Below are 8980 nucleotides of genomic sequence, written 5' to 3'. Positions count from 1 at the left end.
AACCTCACACGCGGAAGGTCATTTGCAGAGCACCGAGACTGCAGGCCGGGACGGTTCCTTTATGCAGGCGCCCTCTCGCCACAGTTGGCGGAGGAGAAAGCGCTTTCTAATTACAGAATTAAAGGGGTGCGCGAGAATGAACGCCAAGAAAACTGGAGAGCAGGCAATCGGGATTCTCACACTTTGACAAGAAGCATCCTGCTAAATAAATTGCAGTGCTATAAAATATAATTTCTTGCTTCCCCAACAGCCGCTAAAATCAAATTTAAGTGGAGCGGACAATCTTTTCCTATACCTGCAACCTTCCACTCAAATACTCTACTTTCCAGCTCAGAATTTTCCAAACCTCTCACGTAAGGGATCACTTCTACTATCAATTCCAAGATTAAAGGCTTCTAGGTTTACTAAAAGCACGAAAATCACAAAAAACTACCCTATATATTCTAACTATTGCTAGCCTGCTATTCGGCCTCCAAAAATTGGATTAGACATGAGGTCCCAATCCACAAACCTCAGCATCCCAAATTCACAAACCGAAACCTCAGCGTTTGCGAACGTGACTACAAAACCGGCGACTCTTCTTCATGTTATGGTGACTCAATTTTTCGGATTGTTTATTGCACACTGACTCCAGGAGCCACTGGAGCAGAATACGACCCAGCTGTTCGCAAGCGTGAAAGAAATCTCCAGAGAAACACTGCTATTGTGTTGTCCCCCCCTACACGGGGCGCGCAAGGAATCCTGGGCAATGTAAATTAGCCTCTGCGACCCACTGCGCAGGTCCGAGGAGACGCGGGGGTGGGATCGTGGTAAGGAAGTAAAGGCACCTCCCTGCACTGGGCCCGATCCGCAGTTAGGTGGATGTTAGACTCGCCAGGTGTAGAGGAGCTTGCTTTAAAGCAAACGTGCGAATTAAAACGCCGATCACTTCCTCGTAATCCTTGCAGGTCATTATTACCCTCCAATCGGTTTATTTCTAATGCATATTTTAATAATGCAACAATTCACCCACCGAGGCTGCGCTTCGTCCGATGCCAGAAAGGCCCTTCGAGGACCGGTCCTCTTTTGCCAGCAGAACCCGCGATGGCCACCAATTTGGATGGCTTTAAAAGAGGATTAGTCTAATTCATGGAGGAGAGAGGGATGCTAGACGGGCCATTGCAAGCACTTCTTACGTAGCGGGGGGGGGGGGGGAGGGCGCTTGTTCTTTCAGGGATCCCTCATTAAAAGTGCTTAGCTTCCTCACTGTGTCCTTGTCACAATTTTTGTGTTTCCAGGAGCACGGATTGATAACGCCGCTTTCTTACTACATGCTAATAAACTTATAGCTGTCAACGTTTCCTTTTTTTAAAAGGAAATTCCCTTATTCCGAATAGGATTCCTAGCAAGAAAAGGGAAAAGTTGACAGCTATGCTTATATTTCATGTTAGAACAAGGCATGGCCCACTCTCTGGCTTCCAAAAACTGGGGAAGTCCTACAAAGGAATGTCCTCCATCCCATTTGTCAACTACCCCAGTATATTTTTGCAGGTGTCTCCTAAGAATGAGGGTCGCTTGTGCAGCGTTTCCCGAGCTTGGCTAGCCAGATTTTTTTTGGACTACAATTCCCATAATCCCTGAGCACTGGTCCTGGTAGCGAGGGATGATGGGAGTTGTAGTCCGAAAACTGCTGGCGACCCAAGTTTGGGGCACACTGCATTATGGCAGTCTCCCCACGGTAACTGCTCGTTTACCACGTAGCCGCGCCTTTAATAAAGCAAGACCCCGTTCCCACCAAGCGCGGTCTTCCCGCTGGCAAGAACGCAAAAAACTATCGCCGGAATAGTTTCATTTCACTTTCCCTGTCGCAGAGCATCATGGGATATGCCAACGATTACTGTGCAAGACTTTCCGGGCCCCTCCAAGAGGGCAGTATTTCGCATTCAGGTTTACTAAACAAGTCATTTACGAGGCTTACTCCTTCGTAACCATGAATAGGGAGCAGTTTCTTCTTAAAAAAAAAAAAATCGCCGTCCTTCCTGTCAGCCGTGCCCCATTCCAAAATGGGCGCTGAAGCGACACCGTCCTACTGCCCTGGCAATCTGCCCTCAGCCAAGATGGTCGCTGGGGGGCGGAGAAGAGCGTGATTAAGAGAGAGAGAGAAGGGGAGGGAGGGGTGGGCGTGGCTTGCATATTACTTATTCCCACGATCGGGGATTGGCTGCCCCGCTTCTAATCGGGGGACGTCGAAGAAGGCCGCGTTGCTACGTTTCTCTCCAGGCCTGCTCCCCGCCTCAGCCGAGCTTAACGGTTGGCCGGAGGACGCGAGGCTGCCCTTTCGTCGCGATTGGCTTCGGCGCCGTCACTCCACCCTTCCGCCCGCCCCCCGTCTTCCCCGCCCCATCCTCCTCCTCCTCTACAGTGTCTCTCGGCTCGCTCGCTGGCTGGGCCTGAGGCAAGAGCCGTTTCGCAGGCCGCGTGAGGGGAGGGGGCTCCGCGCTGCTGCTGCCGCTGCCTCTGCGACAGGCCGGGGTGATGCTGGGACCGAGGAGGGAGCCGGCGCGGCGCTGAGGAGGAGGCAGAGAGATGCGCCGGCCTTCCAGCACCGCCAGCCTCCGCGGCCGCCTCCAACGGCCCTGAGCCGCCGCTTAGTAGGTGAGCTCGGCTGGGCGGACTAGACCGAGGGGGGGGGGTCGCCGTGAGGGGAAAAGAGGGAGCGGGGAGGCCTGGCCGGCCTGCCCAACAACCCACCCTTCCCCCCCAGGAAGGCCCCGTCGTGGGGAGGGCGACCTGCCTGGGCTGCCACTTCCCGCCCCCGCAGGGAAATGTTAACGGGACGGGAGGGAGGCGGCCGAAACACCCACACCCCCGCCACCGCCCCCCTCCAAAAAAATAAATAAAAATGCAAAGGTTTTGCAGCTTTAAGGGGCATAATGCTCCTGACTCTACGGTGGCCATGAAAGATAAACTTTATACTGCAGAACGCCGCCTTTCATTCATTCATTTTGCAAGTTGGAAAGGTGAGGAGGGGGCTTAATGTGAAATTAATGCTGCCTCTGGTCTTGAGCACGAAGGGGCTGGAGGGAGACGTAAGCTGAAATCATGTCAGCGGGGTGGGCGGAACTGCACAAATATCCTTTCCTCCGTTTTGCTGACGGGGAGTCCGTTTTTGTATTATATTTATTGGTGGTAAGTGGGGGTGGCCGTTATTTTTGTGGCCTCTGAAGCCTTGATCTGACATCCGAAGGCAGCCCTGTTTAGGGAAGTTTTTAATATTTAATGCTGTATTATTTTTAACACTTGATGGGGAGACTCAGCAGATGGGCGGGGTATAAATAAATAAAAATAATAATTTATTATTATTGATCTGCGCGGTCGGTGTGGGAGTGAGTTGCAATCAGATGCATGTCAAGATTTTAGTAGGACTCGTTAGTAGGGTTTTCTTAGGGCTCTTCTATAAATGTCCAGGTTTTCTTTGCTTTGAAATTCAATATCGGCAGGTGTACTCCAGCCAGTTTCTTCAGAGCTGGTAGCATGCTTTCCCCAGAGGTGGTTATGGTTATTCCAGGGGTGGGTCCAGCAGTGGATAGGTGCCCATTCCATCCTTAATAGTAGCCTGCTCTCTCCTTAAAATCACCCCAAGCCTTATTGACCTGTTCAGATACTGCATTTGATGAGTTAACAATCATTGCAACTGATAACTCAATATGTAGTATTGTTACCAAGTAGGGTATGTAAGAAATGGTTGTAATGAGTAGATAGTACAAAGGAATGAAAAATCCATCCGAATGTAAGAAGCTGCTTTATGCTGGTTAAAGCTATTACCCTGTCAAGCCTAGATTTCTTATTCAGTCTAGCAGCAGCTTAGAGAATTTGTCCCTTTCCCAGGTTTGCTGAGATTATTTAGCCAGCACTTTAGTACTGTACACACAAGGCATGGGCTTTGGCACCGAGATCTAGTTGCCCCCTATTATGGTTCTGTGCTTGACAGGATTGGTCTTCTATTGTATTCTTCTCAGCCATGGATAAACTGAAGGTGACTTCAAATGTGATGGATTTTGTGTCCCTAAGCCCTGCGGTGTAGGGAGAAATGTGCATATAGCATGCATATTTTTTAATACAGTGATTAGATATAACAAACTGGATGTGTATGAACTTGAATGGGGAGGCTGCAGCCATTTTCAATGGCACGGGTCTGTGATTGTTGCACACCACTACATGCAGTTTGTATTATAGTACTGCCTGTACAAAATTTGTCCTGCTAGAAGCAGTCTTGGATAAGTCACTTTGTTCAGTCTGTCCCATTATCTGTAAGACTGATATCACACCATATCTCAGAGTAGGGTAGTATCATGAGAATGACAGAGTTGTTGTGTTCAAGTTCTCTGTACATGGTGCTGTATTAAAGACTGCTACTGTATATTAATGCTTAATGCAACTTTTTTTGTACTATGCCCTTTTAAAATGTGGTTTTTTTGTAGGGGGGTTACTGGGCTGTTGCTGTTTTTATTATGTATTTTGTGGTTTTATATTTTGATTTTATTCTGTAAACCGTCTGGGACCTCCGTGTGTAGGGTGGTATAGAAATTAAAACATAAATAAATAACCCTACCCAGTATAATGTGAACTTTTAAAGTGAGTTAGCACATAATGTCGCTTTAACATGAGCCTTAAAGTGTGATGAAGTACAAATTTATAACCAGTTTACTAACTATGTGATAGGAGAATCTAATTCTTCTGTTTGATTATGACTTCTAAATGCCACAGCACTTGCAGCATAAATAAATGTTTAATCTGAAGTACTGCTATATTCTCTTGGTCATGTTGCCAGGTATGTGTATTGGATAGCAGTCTTATTTTTTAATAAAAATAAACCTTCTGAAGTAGGTGTGTTCTCTCTCCCCCCATTTAATCAGTCAGGTTTTTTTTATTTATAGGCCTTCTTCCAAGGTATTGCAGAATGCATTAAAATGACAAAATATTGCAAACATAAAATAATGATGTAAAACACAACACAACTGAAAATAGAATTGCAGCCTTGGGTTTGGAAACCATATGATTATGCCTGATGTCTAGATCCAATTGCTCAGAGCCTTATAAGCCAATATATTTAATCAGAAGCAGGTTCATTGATTTCATTGTGACACACTTGCATATGAACACGTGAACCTGCCTTAAACTATCAGAGCATTGGTCCACCTCACTGACTATTGTCTGCTACTGACTAGCAGTGACTTTCTAGGGTTTAAGTGTACATTGGCCTTAGAAAGAAATAAGTAAAAATGTTGTGTCAGGAAATATGTTCCATTATAAAACTTTTGCCTTAAGACACAGTGCTTAGTCAAGCAAAATAGCTTTCCTAGTTCAATTTTATCTTTGTAGTGCATATGCATACAATACTGACTTGGTTTTAGGTCTCTTTCACACAAGATGGCTTCACAGGCATAACCAGGAGGGAACATGATGTATGATATTTCTGGGATAAAAATATCCAGGAAATGCTTTAACCCCAAGACAACCTGAACTCTTAATGAGGAGCATGATGATTGCTTTTCTTGCAGATTACCATGCAAAATAAATTGTTCATTCTGGGTCACCTGTAGGACAGTGAAATAGAGCAATGTGGAAGTGCCCGGAGGAAATTTGTGCAAAAACACATCCGGCTTTTTAGTCACTAAGACTTCGGCCAGGAAATTCTTCATGTGAGTGCTGGAATGTTTTACAAAATTTCATAAATTGCAAACGAAAAATGTTCATAGACAGTAATATCTGTAGATTTGTGGAACACTTTTAATATCCTTAAATTTTTATATACACAAGTGTGTCACAATAAATTTAGGACATTAAATATTCTTGAATGAAGACCCCCTGAAGAAGAGGAGGAATCTTTCACTGTGGATCTGTCATAGTGAAATATGTTGTAGATAACCTTCCTGTGAATATATTTCAGTTTGTGAGAGTATAGTATTGACATAGTTTTTCATTAAAGCTGCCAAAGGGGAACAGAGCAGGGCATTCTCTAAATTAACAAGGTTGCTGTGAGCCTTATGAATACTTAACACAGTAGAAATTGCATTGTTTCCCTTTGTTCTCTCTGTTTACCGCATGTATGTAGTTGGAGACTAGTACTGAATTAGTCCTAGAAATATTGTAGAGAATTCAGTGCAGCCATGAGCTAAGATTACTGAGTTGTTTTATATAACATTGGACAAGTTGTATGCAAAGTGTTTCAGATTATTTTCCTTTCAGAATTAAAACAGTATTTCCTAGAAGGCCAGGTAATTCTGAGGAAGAGATGTGTTCAGTGGCTTGGCACTTGATATACTATATTTAAATTTATTGAGGTTAGGCAAGTAAGTCTACACTGCTGTCCTTTTATGGTCATGTAACAGATTTTCACTCCAAATACTAAAACTATTGTGTTAATACTTAGTTTTTGGTTGAGACCCTAACTGTGGTAGCTGGATAGAAACTTAAAGGACATGGGTTGTTAGTGTTTGGCTGTTCTCAGCAAAATATTCTGACTGAAAGTTTCAGGCTTAGTTCAGCTGTAACATTGAAACTTTGCTATTAAATCCTTTCTATAGCCCACATAATATTTTAAGCCTAGTCAGCCTTGTAACAACATTTTATCAGTATGTGGCAAGCTAAGTTCATGTCTCTTCGTGGCTGAGAATGGATTTGAACCCAAAGCCAACATACTAGCCACTGATTGGACACAAAATGTGATCCTGAGAGTAGTTACAGACGTTGATAATAGTTCTTAAAGCCAGTGTGGGATTTACATTTACATTTACAGTGGTGCCCCGCAAGACGAACGCCTCGCAAGACGGAAAACCCGCTAGACGAAAGGGTTTTCCGTTTTGGAGGCGCTTCGCAAAACGAATTTCTTTATGGGCTTGCTTCACAAGACGAAAATGTCTTGCGAGTTCCTGTGGTTTTTTTCCCCTCCCCCCCTTTTCCTAAGCCGCTAAACTGCTTATCAGCTGATCCGCTGATAAGCCGCTTAAGAGCTGATCCGCTGATAAGCCGCTTAACAGCTGATCGCTAAAAGCCGCTAATCCGCTAAGCTGTCAATGGGCTTGCTTCGCAAGACGAAAAAACCGCTATACGAAGAGCCTCACGGAACGGATTAATTTCGTCTTGCGAGGCACCACTGTACCTGGTAATATTGGTCAGCAGTTTGTTATTAGCAGACGTTTGGGTTACAGAAGTTGCGCCGACAGCTGACTTGGGTATACTTGCTACATTTCTACTTTGCTCATTCCTAAGTCCTTCACTGCTGAATTGTCATATTTCATGATCCTTAGTTTGTCAGAAGTAGACTGTGTATTTTAAAAAAATACACTCTAAATCACCCTTCTCCAATGCGGTGTCTTCCAAATGTTCCAGGCTCAATTCCAGCCAGTGTGGCCAATGGCCAGGGATGATGGAAACTGTAGTTCAGAATATCTGAATGGCACTGTGTTGAGAAAGGCTTCTCTAAACTATTTACTCTGCATTGTTACTTTAAATTCTGTGTGAGTTTGTGGCTCCTAACCATACTTCTTCCTAGAAAGTTAGGCTGCAATGCTAACCCCATTTATCTGGGAGTTAGTCCTGTGGATTTCAGTAGGACTTAATTCTGAATAGCTACGACTAGGACTATTCTGTTAAAGTCCTATTAAAGACAGATGTTTAGAAAACAATTTCATATTAGGTTCTAAATCATTTGTACTCATTGAGCAGGGACATATACCACACATCTTCTTGAGCTGCAGCATAAATTTCCAAACCAAAATGTTAATTTTGAAGTCCTAAGGCCAGTATTTCTGTTCATGCTCATTCTGACTTTGCATTTGGATCAAGCTGTAAGGCCTTCTAAAAAGTAAACTGCTGATAGTTTAAAGCCACAAATCCAGTGTACACTTTGAAACAAATTCCATTGAGTAAAGCATTTCCCTCTAAAACAGGTATGTGGATTTTGTGTTAATTTACCTAAAATGCCTATTTTACAGGGCCAAATAAAATGACACCATATATGCTCATATTTTTGTCACTTGCCATGAAGCAAAGGCTCAAACCACTGCTTGTCTTTTTTCATTCCTATTCTGGATTCTTTCCTCCATGTCCTTTTTTGGCTTTGGAAATGGCCCTGCAACTTTCTCTCTTCCTACCTTTTTAAAACAAACTTTCACTATTACTTATCCTACTTGTTTAGTTGGCAATTCAAACAGTGTTTTATACTTTTTGGTTTGACTTACGCTACTGTGTAACCAGAAGTTTGGATTACAGTGGTACCCCGCAAGACGAACGCCTCGCAAGACGGAAAACCCGCTAGACGAAAGGGTTTTCCGTTTTGGAGGCGCTTCGCAAAACGAATTTCCCTATGGGCTTGCTTCGCAAGACGAAAGCCCATAGGGAAATCTCCGGGACAGCGGGGAAGCGCAGCGTGTCTTCCCCACTGTCCTCGGACCTCCTCCGAAGCCTGGCGGCGGGGCGGAGAGACCTCTTCCCGCCGCCAGGCTTCGGAAGGATGCTCCGAAGCTAAAGAAGCTAAAGCAGCCTGCCGCGACCCTCCATAGGAGCCTCCATAGCCGAGCGTCACCTCTCCAGCCGGGAGAGCGCGCGCGGGGCTAAAGCAGCCCCCCGCGACCCTCTCCCAGGTGACGCGCGCCTATGGCAGGAGCCTCCATAGCCGAGCGTCACCTCTCCAGCCGGGAGAGCGTGCGCGGGGCTAAAGCAGCCCCCCGCGACCCTCTCCCAGGTGACGCGGGCCTATGGCAGGAGCCTCCATAGGCGCGCGTCACCTATCCAGCCGGGAGAGCGCGCGCAGGGCTAAAGCAGCCCCCCGCGACCCTCTCCCAGGTGACGCGCGCCTATGTCAGGAGCCTCCATAGCCGAGCGTCACCTCTCCAACCGGGAGAGCGCGCGCGGGGCTAAAGAAACCCCCCGCGACCCTCTCCCGGCTGGAGATGTGACGCGCGCCTATGGCAGGAACCTCCATAGGCGCCCGTCACCT

At 45.7% G+C, this 8980-nt stretch overlaps 1 protein-coding gene across 2 annotated transcripts in view; it reads left to right on the top strand.

Moving 5' to 3' along the window:
- Positions 1 to 2233: 2233 nt before the first annotated feature.
- SOCS5 (suppressor of cytokine signaling 5) overlaps positions 2234 to 8980 on the top strand; it is a 31018-nt gene continuing 24271 nt past the window's right edge. Inside the window, exons 1-2 of one of the 2 annotated variants that reach the window (XM_077925520.1) lie at positions 2234 to 2634; positions 5541 to 5681. The gene's annotated coding sequence lies outside the window, so the exon portion shown is untranslated. The remainder of the gene's footprint in view (positions 2635 to 5540; positions 5682 to 8980) is intronic. The other variant, XM_028724847.2, reaches the window with a different exon arrangement.

This window comes from Podarcis muralis, chromosome 3, assembly GCF_964188315.1.
Source record: "Podarcis muralis chromosome 3, rPodMur119.hap1.1, whole genome shotgun sequence".
Taxonomy (NCBI): domain Eukaryota; kingdom Metazoa; phylum Chordata; class Lepidosauria; order Squamata; family Lacertidae; genus Podarcis; species Podarcis muralis.
The sequence above is the reverse complement of the archived record's forward strand: the minus strand, read 5'-3'. Positions and strand labels throughout refer to the sequence as shown.